This window comes from Cibotium barometz, chromosome 15 (genome assembly GCF_041138505.1).
Source record: "Cibotium barometz isolate CiBa-2024 chromosome 15, ASM4113850v1, whole genome shotgun sequence".
NCBI classification, from domain to species: Eukaryota; Viridiplantae; Streptophyta; class Polypodiopsida; order Cyatheales; family Cibotiaceae; genus Cibotium; species Cibotium barometz.
The window spans coordinates 45,012,589-45,028,028 of record NC_141060.1 but is presented as its reverse complement, the minus strand read 5'-3'; the positions used below and the strand labels follow the sequence as shown (position 1 = coordinate 45,028,028).

General features: G+C 42.5%; 1 long non-coding RNA gene and 1 pseudogene across 2 annotated transcripts; one reads left to right on the top strand and one right to left on the bottom strand.

The window, feature by feature from the left end:
• The first annotated feature begins 1,665 nt into the window (after positions 1-1,665).
• Positions 1,666-3,854, top strand: LOC147631357 (protein BPS1, chloroplastic-like; annotated as a pseudogene). Its single transcript, XR_015267565.1, has 2 exons — positions 1,666-3,220; positions 3,257-3,854. The product of XR_015267565.1 is annotated as a protein BPS1, chloroplastic-like (transcript).
• Positions 3,855-4,848: 994 nt separating this feature from the next.
• On the bottom strand, positions 4,849-5,474 carry LOC147631356 (uncharacterized). Its single transcript, XR_015267566.1, has 2 exons — positions 5,373-5,474; positions 4,849-5,336 (listed from the first exon to the last, which is right to left on the bottom strand). It is a non-coding gene; the product is annotated as an uncharacterized LOC147631356 (long non-coding RNA).
• Positions 5,475-15,440: the final 9,966 nt, after the last annotated feature.

Below are 15,440 nucleotides of genomic sequence, written 5' to 3'. Positions count from 1 at the left end.
CCTTTTTCCATGTCTTGAAGACATTATGAAAGAAACTTTACTCTCCACAATGTCAAGATTTAGCATAAATAGGATGTCTCCATAGAAATCACACACCCACACCCTGCACATGGAAATCTTCAAAGAGGTACACAAAACGAACTCAATCTCTCTCTCTCTCTCTCTCTCTCTCTCTCTCACACACACACACACACACACACACACACACACCCTCACCCTTTTGCACACAGCACGAATACTAAATAAATCTCTCTCTCTCTCTCTCTCTCACACACACACACACACACACACACACACACACACACACACACACTCTCTTTTGTGCACAGCACGAATACTATCTCTCTCTCTCTCTCTCTCTCTCTCTCTCACACACACACACACACACACACACACACACACACACACACACACCCGATGAATTCTCCATGGCACCCACCACCACGAAATCTCTCCCTCTCCTTCAAAGAGGTACACAAAACGAATTCAATCTCTCTCTCTCTCTCTCTCTCTCTCTCTCTCACACACACACACACACACACACACGCACACGCACACGCACGCACGCACGCACACACACGCACACACACACACCCCTTGATGAATTCTCCATGGCACCCACGAAATCTCTCCCTCTCCTTCAAAGAGGTACACAAAACGAATTCAATCTCTCTCTCTCTCTCTCTCTCTCTCTCTCTCTCTCTCACACACACACACACACACACACACACACACACACACACACACACACAACAGAAGAAAAAGATGAGCATGCAGCCAAAGAAGATGATGTGGAGCAACAGACGGTGAGGCCATTGTTGCCGAGGGTGCGTTGGCCAATACGGAGAAGATGAACATGCAACCAATAAGGAGAAGAAACGCAAACTATGGAGGGGAGGCCGAAGAAGCAAGTGTCGAGGAAGCAGACCGAGGAGGGGAATGATTTCAAACCTACACATATAAGCTTCAAAGCTTCATCAAAAAGCTTCAAACCAGCCAACATGCAGAAACCAAGCAAATAAGAGAGAGAGGGTCAATGGGATGGCTCACCAGGCGAGCGTGGCGTTCTAAGGAGGAAGGGCTCTCGGGAGAGTTAAAAACACGCTCAATTTGAATTCCAAATCCAACATTGAAGGAGTCGCCCTGCAACCTGGGAGGAAAGCTCTACATGGAGTTGTGGCCCTGCAACGATGGCTCTACATGGACTTGAGGCGGTGCAATAAATGAAGTCGCGTGCCATGTGGAGAGAGCTCGACGGCTAGCGGATTGGAAAAAAAAACACGCCACGTATCCACAAGGGTTTAGCCCGATAAGAAATAGGTAGAAACAAGAAAAAATAGAAAGCATGTGGACTCTATGTCCATTTTTGACCTTGCAAAAAAAACTCAATAAACTTTGCTGCCTCGAACCCAAGGTTTGTATACGCCAGCGAATTAATTAATTAATTAAAAATTGGGGTACTTATTGAGAATTGATTTTTAGATCTTTTTTATTTTCAAATAGAGGAGAAAACTGAAAAGATGGATTTATTTTCAAATATGTGAGAAAACTTATTTATTAAAGTAGTAATTAGGTGGGCCTGTGACGACGTCAACTACAGGAGCGCCATAGCCAGCAGACCTTGAAGCTTTTTTCTGCAGAAAAAGATTTTTACGAATAGTACGAAACCGTGGCTCCAGGCCTTCTGTAAGGTAACCTTCCTTACTGCAGCCTCCCTCCATAGCCTGGCTCATTATTGGCTCTTCCTTTGAACTTTGAACGCCACGCCAAATGCTCCCGCCATCAATGCATCTGAGAAGCGTGACGAAGAGCGCATCTGTGAATTTCAAAGAGGAGCAGATATATCATTGGCATCTGCGAACAGCCAACCTTTCCTATCAATTGTGTTCTTGTGTGTGTATGTGTGTGTGTGTTTAGAGAGAGAGAGAGAGAGAGAGAGAGAGAGAGTGTGTGCTGTGCTTTTCTGTGTTTCTAGAAATTACATAAAGCAAAAGTTAGAGGGAACACATGAGACCTATAGTTTTTTTTTTGAGTGAGTGAGAGAGAGAGAGGGAGAGCTGTTTTTCTGAACCCTAGGCCTGACACATTCAAAGAGACCATGAGCAGCAGCTCCTCCCTTTTCACCACCCTAGGTGCAGCTCTGCATAATTTCTCTTCACCCAGGTTTTCTTTCCGTGGTGGCGTTGCAAGCCCCACCGCCCAAAGCAAACTGGGCCACAATGCCTTTGAATCTGAACTGACTGCTTTTATCGAGGAGCTGAAATCAACAGATGATGCAGAGTACCTCACCATAACCTGGCTATGCAGAGCCATGGGGGCTGTGCTCTGTTCACATGCTGCCATGGAAGCTTGCCTTCCAGATCTTCACCAGGGACTGTTGGAATCCGATAAAAAATGGCTTGATGAGTATCTGGATGATAGTGTTAAGCTTCCAATACCCTAAAAGAAGCTGTTGATGACGTGAAAAATTACCACGTCTTGCTTGAGCTTGCCTTGCATACCCTAGAGAAAGGCGCCATGGTGGAAGCACAAATGAAACGTGCAAAGAATGCCCTTGCAAAATGCAGTGAAGCTCTCAAGAAGAGAGATTATGAGAATAGTCAGAAGAGAACCAAGCTTGAGAACTGCAGTTCCATGCTCAGAAGAATGGGGGAGAAGCTCAACTCAGAAGACTCAACCAAAGGGAAGTTTTTCATGGTCATACATGCCTGTCAAGTGACCACCATTTTCATATGTGGGGTGTTAGCGACAGCCCTTTCATTCAAGCCAAGGCGCCCACTGTCCACTATCACTGTAGCAGGGCAATCTTCATGGTCTTTTGCATTGAGCAGCCTGCAGCAGAGTGTTAAGGAGCTTGTGGAGAAGAAGAAGGCCAAGGGAGCTTGTGCACTGTTAGAAGAACTGGAGAAGACAGACATCAGTATCTGTTGTTTGCAGGGGCTTGTGGAGAAACTGTTGAATGCTAAGGATTTTCCTATTGGTGGAAATCCGGCTATGGAGGTGAGGCCACTTTTGGAGAGCTTACGTGATTGCTCAAGAGAGCTTGGTGAAGGTCTAGCTCCGCTGGAGTTCCATGTCGGTGAGGTTTTCAAGGTCCTCATTGCCAGCAGAATGGCTCTGCTTGACATATGCAGCCATGTCTGAGGATGGGATTATCAATAGCAATTCACTTGTCTTGACAAAGGGTTTCTCATCACAACAGGGTAGCGTTGGTATCAGGGTTTTTGCAAAACAGCAGAAGAAGAATATGGTTAAGGTTTTTGCAAAACAGCAGAAGAAGAAGATGGTTGTGGTTTTACAAAATTAAGTTTCGTCCTTCTCTGAAAATGACTATTCAGAGTTCTTGACAGTAAGATGCTTGACAGATTCAGACCTTTCTGAAGTTTTTCTTTACTGGTATGGCTCTGTGTGACAGGTGGAGAGGTTCTTATCAGCATGGTATGACTACACAGATCATGGAAGAATATGTTTGTACATCACATATATACTTGTGTCAGAGAGGAGTGTTGGGGGTTTAAATCAGCAGAAAAGAAATGCATCGCACATGTAAAGAGCGAAGTCGAGGGTTAAACATCTGTTTGGCTAACTGGATCTGGGTTAGGGCTTGAGTCTATTCTGTTTCAATACCTATAGATGTGAGATTGTTTCATTTTGACACAAAAGGAAAATCGAACACATCATGTGCATTTTGATCTCTGTATATGTGATGTTGGGGAGCTTGCCAGCCACCCTATATAAACATAGTTCTTATATAGTTGAATAAAAGCACCAATGAGAAAGCAACCACTGCAAGTCGTGGCTGCCAGCATGTGTAGTGCAAATGGATAATGTATGTTTGTTGTGTTTTTTTTCTAGCAAGCATTATTAGAAGCTCTTGCAATGTTGGTCTAGTTTGATAAGCATTCAAACTGTTGTCCCAAAGGTATTTGGCCTAGTTTTTTGAGCTTACTTACCTTGCATACATTAGATCCTTTTGGCAGATCTCTTCCTCATCCACGACAACATGACAAATTAATTGGTGGCACTGTACGGATTGGCTTTTCAAGCTTTGACGCTGATATGTCGCGAGGCTTGTTCACTCCAGCTGTCTCAGAATTGCTCAGATTCTGCCTCCTAAGTCCTCTACTTGTTCCCAGTCAGAATCCTATGCTCTAGGCCCCCAAAATATCCTCCTATGGCAGCTAGCCTCAAATCCTTGTCTCAAAAGCTCTCTGAACCAGTCAGTTGCCCTTTGCTGACCCTTCTTTGACTCCCTTCTGGCTGCTCTACTTGAGACAGACCTAGCTGTCCGAAATGGAGTAAACTGACTTATGTGTCAGATAACTTCTCCACCGCGTCCACTGACAACTCTAAACCCTCAAGATGCACCAAACTGACCAAGATATCACATTGCAGGATCTCTGTTGTCTGTTGCTGACCCACAACTGCCTCCGAAATGATTGTACCCGGACCAACTAACTAAGCTAACACAATTGATGCAGGAATCTTCTCCCCTGCGTCAGCTATCACCTCTAGAGCCTCAAAACCCCTTAACCAAACCAGAACCCAACCTTTAAACCCCTCCACTGACAACAAGAGTCTCCCTGCAGCCACAGAAACCGTATGACTACAAGGCCTTATGACAGGCCTCCAGCACTCAGTTGGAACACAGAATCTTCTCCCCTCAACTCAAACAAGTTAAATCAAGGTCCCTACACTATCAGCTGACAATTCTGATCTATAGTTGATACAGAACTGACTCTGTACCTTTGCAATGATTTCTGGCTGAGTCAGAACTGACTCAGAGTCAACACCGCAGACATCAAACCAATTCCTCCTAGTGGTTCATCTCCATCAACTCACTCACAATACATCAAAACAAAGCCACTGTATCCACACACAATAGATACAATCCAAAACCCTCTTTTTTCATCAAGTAGATAAGAAACACCACTGTGTCTCAACAACTCTAAGACATGGGCAGAAGAAAAAACACCAAGAAACAAGAGCGGTACAAGCCTTTATCATTGAACTTCACAAGAAATAGCTACGAAGGACTCTGCAGATCTTCATCTTCAACCATAGCAAAAATCACTGATGAAGGCCTTGGACTGGTCCAAGTTCCAGCAGAGTTGCAGCAACGAATCCTAGGGCCCCAATCATTCTACAAGATCCCCTGTAACTTCTACGCCCTCTCTGCATTGAACAAATCCAAACCCTCTCAAGCCAATTCCTGCGTATCTTCACAAAACTCCGTCGCAGCAACGACTTTTAGATCCCAGCACCTCCTCAATGGTTCTCTTCACACTTTTCCCTTTAATTCTTCCTAATCATCAATGTCCCCGTCCTCCACAGACCTCGTAGCTATCTTCTGTCAACCACTCTCCACAGACCTCGTAGCTATTGCGTATCTTCTGTCAACCACTCTCCCATCTGCACATGTAGCAGTCCCACACTCCACTTCACTGCAGCTGGCAACAGATGTGCATTTGAGGCATGGCTACATCCCTTGTTCTTAAGGTTTCATACATAATCCACAAGCCTTAGGGACATTGGGCATATCTCAACATCCCTTGTTCTTAAGGTTTCATACATAATCCACAAGCCTTAGGGACATTGGGCATATCTCTTGGGCCACAAAAAAATCCTATCAACGCATTGTGTCTTGGGACTTGGCCGGGTTTCTTTGAAGACTCATCTCGATCACATGGTTCCCTAACTGCTGGGTAGGGTGTTCACTCCAGTTGTTGGAGTACATGCTTGTGCATGCCCAACGGCTTGGCAAGTGTCTTCACTGGCAAACATTTGGAAAGGTGGTATCCCCTTGTGTATGTGTCTCCGTCTTGCATAAAAGCAAGGAGGCAAACTGTTACTTGAATTCTCATCTCTATCTGAACTGCCTTTTAACTCAATGGAGTTATGGTGTTAATCTTGTCAAAACCACCGTGCAGTATGTATGTGTTTTTGCCTTGTCTGTGTAAAGAAAGGCCTTAGGTATTTTAGGACTTCTCCTAAGCCATTCATGATGGTAACATACGAGGGGTGGTTCACTATAACAAACATTTTTCCTTGCAAAATCTGGCAAATTTTATGAAGCCAAAGATCCAGTTGGGTTATGGATTTACATTCAATTTGTGCGGTAATCTTTGCATGTTCAAAAGTGCAAGTGTAGTTTTATATTGTTTCTAGAGTCTCAACAAAATCCAAGATTCATGGTTCTTGATGTCTGTAGGGTTCTTGCTCAACTTAGTGTGTGCATTTAATTTAGTGTAAGTGATTTGGAAGTTTAATTTTAATGCGTGGCTTTTTATTAAAACATTTTACGAGTACTATATCTAAGGGTGCGCACCAACTAGCATGAAAAGCACGATCTAATTACAAGCATTACAAAAAAGAAAAGAAAAGAGAGAGAATGAGAGTGGAAAGGCCAACCTACACAGTTCAAAAGGGTAAAATTTGGTCAAAACATACAAGCAAGCAAGAAGAAGGAGAGCTCATAAGAAACCTATCGTAGGAAGAAACCTATTGTAGGGATCATTGCTTACTGTAAAAGATGACTTATATACAAATGACTCAGTTTTCACACTAGGCTAGTCAAGCTTTTAAATGGTCTGGTCTCTATTATTATTATGTTTGTAGATTTTCTCTATTTCACATTAAGCGCAAGATAAGGTTGCCTAATATGCTCTAGTGTCGTCTTACAAAAGTTAAGTACCTATTTGAGCAGATAAGATTGCAAAGTGTCTTACGATAGGTTAGGTGAGCAAAACCATGTTAACTTATGGAGTGGTTAATATACCCCCCCCCAGTCCTAATGGTGACTACGTCCTCATATCACCCAAGTTGGTGGCAAGGTTGTGGTTGGGGAGTGGATGGTGTGGATGATCTAGGATAAGCCATGGAGTCTACGGCGGTCGAGGTTAAGTGGTAGAGTTCGAGATCGATCTCCAAACAGATGCAAGGCAAACTGGTGGGAAGCTTTGGGTAGTCTTAATGGCAGACAGCTTATCGAGGTGGCATGGAAAGTGAGGCGTGATGTAGAGGTTTAGGCCTTCATTGGTTGTGGAAGTGGTGTGGATGCTTCATCATAAGATGGTCGGTAGAAGTGGGTCGCACCCTATGATTGTTAGAATGAGTGTTGGACCACCATGTAATAATTGGCATGGGTACGACAGGGTATTATATCTGAATCTCATAGCATGAGGCTTTCGATGATGCATCCCTCATCTCTATTGGGTGGACAATTTCTATATTGTTGTCTTGCAGGTTATCTACCAGGTCTATTGCCTTGCGAACGGTGACACTCATTGAAGATGTACCTAGACATGTAGAGATGGTCATGAACCCTCTTGCTTTTAAGACCGATCATAAATTAATCGATGAGCGATATATCATCCAATCTATTGCAGGTGTTGTATCTCATGTTGAGATACTTGGTTCTAGCAATGTAACCCCACATCATTTTTCTCTCCTCTTGCTACTTGTACTTTTTAAGCAGGTTTAGTGACCTAAACCACTGGCCTGCTTTGCGTTCAAGGCAAAGTCCAAATGAGCAGATCTTGGTGGGATCATGAATTCTTCCCATGACCTCACAAATTTAATCGAACTTCTCAAGGTATTGAATGGATCTTCAGTTTCATCAATTTTGGTAATCATCCAAGAGATGTGGATTGGCCTAGTTTTGCCCAACTTTGAGCCTCTAGATTCTATGTTAGTCATAACCCCCCTTCCCACTTCGAACGCCATCCTCAGCATACCTTATGCGTATTCACATAGCGGTGGAACGTAAGGAGGTGGTTGTACGAAACCCTTTGTTTTTTGGGTGGTATAGGATCTCTTGTCCTACGGGGTTGAGTTGCATGGTTTTGAATGGCACTTTTCTAGCCTCGCTTTGAAGCTGCAGCCTTGATGTGGCTGAGGACATGTTTTATGAATGTCCTTGTGGAACCATTATGATGAGGTAGTCGTAGGCATGGCCTCCTTTTAACCTCTCCATGTGTTTCCTATTCCTAGTCCAAACAGAGAAGAACTATAATAAGTTTTGGGTAAAGGCATTTCTATAGTGGGCTCATGTGAAGAGTTGTTAGGTGTCATATGAAACACTTGTCCTTTTAGTAGTATAGCAAAAGAGGCATGTCCCATTTGCCATAACGACGGTTGTTGGGTTGCTTGCTAGTCATCGTCTACTTTGGTATAAACCAAGCTTTGAATCGTTTGAAACATTGTGGTGTCAGGACGTGGTTTAACCACTTCCTATGGAAGCGAACCTTGAGTTTCTCGATCCTATTAGTCCTGCTCTTGCTCCTTCACTTGAGTTATGCCAAAAAATAAGACGGTGGAATGCTTTCTTCTCATAAAATGAAGGCGATGTGACAGAGCCAATTGGTGAGAATCTGAAGCTCGAAGGCTCGTGGACTGCTCCTTTTTTAGGGCTCCTCTATTCCTCCACTCACATATGTGTTTCGCTAGCTCACTTCCTCCTAAATCTCCTTGTCTATGAGCCAGCCTCTCATGGATACTCTTACCCTCCACACCTTGGCCCTTTGTTTTCTTCAATTCAATATCTTTTTATCAACCTCCACTTTTTAACCCCTGCCTTCCACACCATCTAGCCCTACACCAACACCGCATGACAACCCACCCTTGCCACCCTTTCCTTCTTTGATTAAGCCATCTCATTATTGGACACACCACACTCGTATACTCCATTAAATACCATCCACTTGTGGCCAACCTGGCCACTTAGTATCACTATTTGTGAATTCTGCTCTACCCATGAAGACCATTTCCTCGACCTTACAGCACCCCCCGGACTCAACTTCCCTGTCCACGTAGATTCACTTCACTCGGGTGCGTCTAGGGAGTGAGCACAATTGAGAGAGCAGTGAGCATCATTTTTTTTTTGGGTCTGGTCTATGGGGAGCACAAATGTACTTACTGGCTGGCTGGTTAACCGATGATAGGAAGGTTCAAAAATCTATCAATATGCCCAAGATTTGATGACAATGCGAAACATAATTAGACAAAAGTTGTGTACAATGTGAAAAAAAAGAGTATAGGGAAGAGGCAACATAATTAGACTTGTGGAACACATAACTTGGCAAAGCTGTGTACATGTGGAACATAACTTGGCAAAGACTGTATACAACATGGAGAAAAAAGGTCACAGTCACTAATTATTGGGTTGCTGATTGACAGACCTCACAGCCTTCGTAAGCATGTCTTTCAAGATATGTTGAGCTATTCTAGGCTGGTGGATGTGCATGCTATTGTTCACATCTTTCCCCCAAGAACCATCAAAAAGACATAGTATATATGCTTGCATGGTAGATACTTCTTCTTGTTACTTGTTCTTTCCACAAACTCGAGGCAAGAACATGATGGTTGTCCTTGGACGAATACATCAAAAGGTGGATTGTGTTTCTCCTCATCTGCCAGACATAAGAGTTCTTTAGCACCTTCTTTGTACACATGTTGGCGGACAACTCTTGCTTTCAACTCCAGTGCTACTTGTATTTGTTCATATGCTGCATTTGAAATACCCCTGTGATAAGGTTGTTTCCTGCCCCCCAGTACCCTCTTCAACATTGGTCTGTGTAACATTTGATTGTATCTCGCTTTTGTCTAGTCTCTTAAACTCTTCCAAATTCATGCCAATGAATGTCAAAGCCCGCCTTCACTAGACCTATTGCTTCCCCAGTAGATAAAGTGCTGCCCAATGCTATCGGTCATATTGGAGGGACATTTGCTGGTTTATGTAATATCTTCTTGCATGGATTGTATGTGTGACGCACATCAGTGTTGCAAAAAAAACACATCTTCTCTCTCTTCCACTGTCCTAGCTGGCAATCACTTAAGAAACATGGGACCACATCTCCAGCTTTTAAAGGAGCATCACACTTCCTTCCAGACAACCAATGCTGGCACTTTACTCTACTACCCATTGGTACTCGTCTTTTAGCCCATTTTTTGTCATGGATGTCTGCCTCAAGGGCAATGATAGCTGCCCCATCCCCCTTATCTTTCTTAGTTGCCCTACCATGTACATAAACACATTCAACAGTGATAGATACATAATCAGGTCTATGGCTACAATTTGTAGCATTCTTTGTGTTCCCTTGGTTCAGAGGCCTCTTTGCTCTCATCGTCTTCTTCTCTCCTTTGAACTTCATTCGATCAACAAACATGGGCGTTCCCATAATAGCATCACCCACCACCCGAGAGGTTGCACCAGGGGAAGGTGCTGTTTTTTGGCGTGACATGGTCCTATCCATGAGCACTTGCAAATCGGGGCCGCTTCCAATGTACCTACCCTCCATGAATGCAAGTTGTCAAGAACTTTGTAGGATTGCATTTATTAGGTTAGTGACGCATGCATTATATAAGGATATCTTGTGTTTATATCCCTCTCCAACAAGCTAGCTCTCGTGTTTGGATTCAGCCAGGTTTTTCCATGGCACCATCGCATTTGCCTTTGGGTCTCCACCCTGAATGATAAAGTGTCCCGAGTGCCCTACACGGTAGTGCCACCAACTTAGCCAACTACCAAGCTTGGGAAGGCTGCGATCTGCTGCCTTACCCCAGTGGCCCACTAAGCACGGATTTTTCTAAATTGAACCAATGCATCTTCAGTAGTAGCACATGTTCTCCATTCTTCACACATTTTGATGTGGCTTTCACAATGACGTGAGAAAATATACTTCTTCGTGTGACTATTGAGGCTGTCTCGCCAATGAAAAAGGAACGACCTCTCCCTATCCGGCATTGCCTCTCCATTGTTAACACCCACCGAATGACATTCCAATTGGAAGATGCCTCGTCCATAAAACCATAAAAATTAGCTTGGTTACCTGTGTGCTCAACCATTACAGCATTTAGATTATCCCAAAACATTGCTTGGGCAACCTCGTCCTCCTGTTGAAACTTTGCCCATGCTATTGTTAATAATTACTTACTTCGGGTCATACACATGTGTAGCCATCGTGTGCCATCCATCTATTCGATGAACGTGATCAAAACACACCCATGCATCCTTGAGGCCTCCATTCTTATCAGCGTCCATGCGTTGAACAATATCAACACCTAAACCAAGCCTTGTGGTGGAAATTTTAAAATGGTATGTACGTTTCAACTCAAATTGCGCTTGGAGAGGAAATCCGCTCCCATGGAAGAACTCGAAATGGCACTTCCGCTTTAAATCTAAGATCGCTTCAAGCCCACTCCCAGCAAGTCAGTTGCCCTTCCTAGCTTGCATTACTGTTTGCTTCAACCTGAAACGTAGTTACATTAGATCAAAAGTGAATGCAATAATGTGGCATTTATAATAGCATGGTTAATTCCTTACTTGTCCAGCTGGAGAGCAAGCGTCCCAATTCGTCCACCATCTCTACAAACTCCAGCTCGGACATATGCTCTCCTTGTAATCTGTCTTCATCATTGAATGCCTTCAAAATGAGCTCCCTTTCAACAATCATTTGTACTTTTCGCGGGCGTGCATTATGGTCCATTTGTGCAACTTTTTGCACAAGGATCTTGGTGTTATGGAGGGCCGCTTTGCACATGCCCCGTTGAACTTGTTGGTGGGAGTGGAATCCTCAATGTATAAACAAGCGTGTATGTGTTGATTGTCTTGCCATCATGAAATAGTGAGCACTTGCAGAGTATGTATCCGTGCCTATAGGTACATGTTTGTAGAAAAACATTTAATCTCCCCATAACTACTCATTGCTAGAGATCCTTGAGGTGGTGCCTTTATCAATTGTCCTTTCCAGTAAAGCTTATTTGGCCTAGAGGAGCGTAGCAAGAACACACACGTCTCGTTCATGCATGGAAAAGTGCCACCACAAATTGACTTTCTCAATACGAAGGACTTGTTTGACCTGGTCTGTGTTTGAGGCTTTGTCCAAACAATTCCTTCATATTTTTGCTCCATCCCCATATACTTTATTCCATTCGTAAGCTAAAAAATACAATTTTCATTATATTCTTTGGGGAGGAACTCTAGCTTGCCTTTGTATTCATAGTCTCTCACAAAAGTGTGTAGTCATTGGGTGGAAGGACCCTTATGATTTCGAATGCATACCCCGGTTCTGGAAATGATGGATTTATGTCAATATCAATGACATCTTGGTCAAAGAACTTGCAAGGGGTTTGCATCTCTTCATCTTCTACTACAGTGTTTAGTACCCAATGATAGCACATGACCACATGTTAGCAATTGCACACACTTATAATAATAGCATGGTTAGCACAATAGCACATAATTGCAATAATAACATAATTTAAAAAACATGCATGGGTGATGCTGCACTCCTCCTCGAAGCCTTTAATGTTGACCCTGTCAACCTCGTCACCACGTGCCAGGTAGAAGTTGTATAGACTTTGTTCAAGAAAAAAGTACTTGTTTCCCTTGATTCCAAGTAGCGTGGTTGTGGGAACCAGTATCTCAAAACCATCTTGTGTTTTCAAAAGAGCTTCCACAGTGATGTTTGAGAAGACCCCTAAGATAGGTTGCAATGACTTCTGTGAAGCCCTTGCCCTCCCCCCTATAAAAGGAACCTCCAAGGAAGCATCTCTAATCTCACCCAAAAAAATGGTTGCATTAATGACGTCCCTATGCAGAAAAGTTGGTTTAGAATTAATATGCTTGAATATTTGGGATTGTGTCAATAGAAATGTGTCAATAGAAATTAAATATAGAATAAATTATACTAAAAAAAGAGCTGACAACTCTTGGAATGCAATGCAATTTAATTTTTTAATCTATATCACTCATTCTCATTGGGAATAAAAAGAAAAAATGTATAATATGCACAAAGTCAATGTTGAAGGAGTCATCACTCGTCCTCTTCAAATCTAGAAAAGGATAACTTATCTTCCCACCCATTTTCAAGGACTCATTAATCTTATTAAAATCTAGATGAATATTTAAAAACCAACACATTAATAAAGTCTTTATTATTCTTACATCTGTTTATCCTAAAAATTTCACAAGAAGAACGTGGACTGATTTCTACATAAAGCACCTATTGTCTTAAACGTTGTCATTCCTCCTTCCTTTTATGCATTTCGGCTCTTATTCATGTCATATCCTTCCTCTTCTCCATCATCATACCTCAACTTTGATGATGATCAGAGAAAGATTTCAAAAAGAGAGAAGCGATGCCTTGCCAAAGCTCTCTCACGAAGCGACCTCCCGGACGAGACTCCACCAGGCTTCTCAAAGTCTGCACAAGAGGAGAATGAGTCTGAAGATGAAGAGGAGGAGGAGGAAGAACAGCCGCCCATGGCTGATGATGACATCACCTCCAGTGACGATCCCAACCACCCCCGCACTCCCAACGACTCCACATCACAATCAGACGATGATGGTGCTGAGGCAGATGCTAAGGAAGATAAAGATATGGATGACTTTAATGATGATAATAGTGATTAAGATTGTGTAACTTCTTTTCTGTTATGTTATCCAAGCTTAACAAAGGGGCTTATGTTTCTCAGTTTTTGAGTATTCTTATGTGATTTGGAAATAAGGTCCCGTGTCCACAAATTTGCAAAATAAGTTGTGTAAATATCTCTTCTAAGATTTGGAAGTTTTCAAGGTTTAGTTATCGTTGTATATGGTGAATAGTTTGAATGGTCTTGCTATGTAGGAAGCATAAACCTCTGAAAACGTAAATATTAACAGAGTGCCCTCTGAAAACTATTGGGAGGTGCTGATTCAAGAGGCAACTTTCTTTCATGCTGAGCGTGAAAGAAAGTTGCCTACCCCAAATCTCTAGTGGCAGCCTCTTCGCCCCCAAATCTTTGGCTCCAAAGAGTTCATTGAATAGTTTGTGTTTTTAATTATACAGTAAGGTCTTGTTGTGTAGGAAGCATAAACCTCTGAAAACGTAAATATTAGCATAACACAGGCCTTTGAAAATTATCGAGAGGTGCTGATTCGGGAGGCAACTTTCTTTCACGCTGAGCGTGAGAAAACTGCCTACCCCAAATCATCGGTGGTGGCAGCCTCTTTGTTTCCCCAAATTGCTGCTGGCATCCTCTGACATCCCCAAATTGCTGGTGGCAACCTTTGGCATCTCTAAAGTTGGCCTACTTGGAGAAATAAAGGTCAACATCTTTCTGTCATGCTCAACGTGAAAGAAAGATGCCCACCTATATGTTGAAAATACAAGTGAATAGGGTGTGTGCGGGAACAAGTCCTTGGTTAGAGGTTGTAAAAGAGATTGAGTAAATGTGAAAGAGCCTGTGAAAAGGTGAGAAGAATCTACTGGGAGAGAATAAAGGGTAGCATGAGAAGATTTAGGAAGTGTGGAGATATTCTGGGAGATATTCTGGGAGGAAAAGTGAAGAGGTGGAGAGAATCAAGGAAAAGAGGTGGAGTGAATCATGGAGAAATCAATGGGATTAGATGCTTGATGTAAACTCTATAAATTGAGGCATAGCCCTAATGAGAATTTGCTGGTTTTTGAGTATTCATGCCTACATTAATCTATTTGTTAATTACCCACTAATTACATCTTAATTATTTACTAATCACTTTGTTAATGATGTTGATTCTAGTGTTTGATCCACCATAGCTCATCACAATGCTCAAATTTCAACATGGTATCAGAGCCATGCTAATTTGTGAGCCAATTATCTTGCTAATTATTTTGCTAATTAGGATTAGTAGAAAATTATAATTTTCCCTCTTTTTTCAATTAGCCTCTGTACCCCCAGCCAGTGGAGGAGCTCCCTCTCCTTGCACACTCAACCATTGCCCAAACCCTTCTAGCCCAAGATAGCTAACCCATAGGAGCTCCATCCCATCAAATCAGAAGCGCAAACCGCCCACGCAAGCTCCCGATTTTTGCTGATTAAAAAGCTACGTTTTTCTGCAGTAAATCAATGATTTCTACTTCATCAAATCAAATGGGTCTAATTTCTCTTAGCCCCGAGGGTTTTCAAGCATGCTCTATAAGCTGGTGAGGACAGAATTCAGTTTCATCAAGTCTACAGTGAGATCCAAGCTCTTCATCAAATCTGCAGGTGACTTTGGTAAAACAGAGATTAAGCTTTCAAAATTTGGTCAAATTTTGTGTTTCTTGGCTTAATACTAGACTCATTGCTATTGATGCCTTTGAAAGCATTTGAGCTCATTTGAAGTCTAAGGCACCAGATCTGGACTCCCCGCATACTCTGTTTTTTGCACACAAAACAGAGCATTAATTTGCTAATCAGTGATTAATCAGTGCTAATCACTATATTTTGGTACAATTGAGGGTTCAAATTAACCATTAGGTATTTGATACAGATCCCTATAACTTCATATTGCAATTCGGAGTTGGTTTGATACTCCAACCATCCCGTACAAATTGGTTACCCTTGATTTAATGTAATTTCTGATAAAATTGTGCTGATAAAATTGTGATAATCATCATTTTGCATTTAACCCTTGGTTAATGCCTGTAAATCTCACT